Source organism: Benincasa hispida, chromosome 2, assembly GCF_009727055.1.
Source record: "Benincasa hispida cultivar B227 chromosome 2, ASM972705v1, whole genome shotgun sequence".
Taxonomy (NCBI): domain Eukaryota; kingdom Viridiplantae; phylum Streptophyta; class Magnoliopsida; order Cucurbitales; family Cucurbitaceae; genus Benincasa; species Benincasa hispida.
The window spans coordinates 10,483,268-10,483,638 of record NC_052350.1 but is presented as its reverse complement, the minus strand read 5'-3'; positions in this window follow the sequence as shown (position 1 = coordinate 10,483,638).

Genomic DNA, 371 nt, shown 5'->3' with positions numbered 1-371 from the left:
CTAGGTAGCATGTCATTAAAGGAAGTAAAATAGTTGGACATGACTTGGACTTAAAGGGGTTAAAAGCAAGGTGTTATTTGTTTTAAGGTTGAAGGATTATTTTAGTATACTAGAACTAAAACCCAGAGCCTTATTGTGTTAAGGAGAATTCCAAGTTAGACAGATTTGAATAAACCAACAGTCTTTTTGGAGTTTAAACGTATGCAAAATTGGCAAAGAGAAAATCTACCAAGATAAGAAAAATTCTTAGTGAGAGAGATAAGATTTAATGGAGGAGTTAAGTTAAAATATAATTAGTAAAAGAGATATGTTTCCATGGTGGAAAGTGGAAAAAAAAAGAGGTGTCCCTTGAATTTAGTGGTTTTATCAAA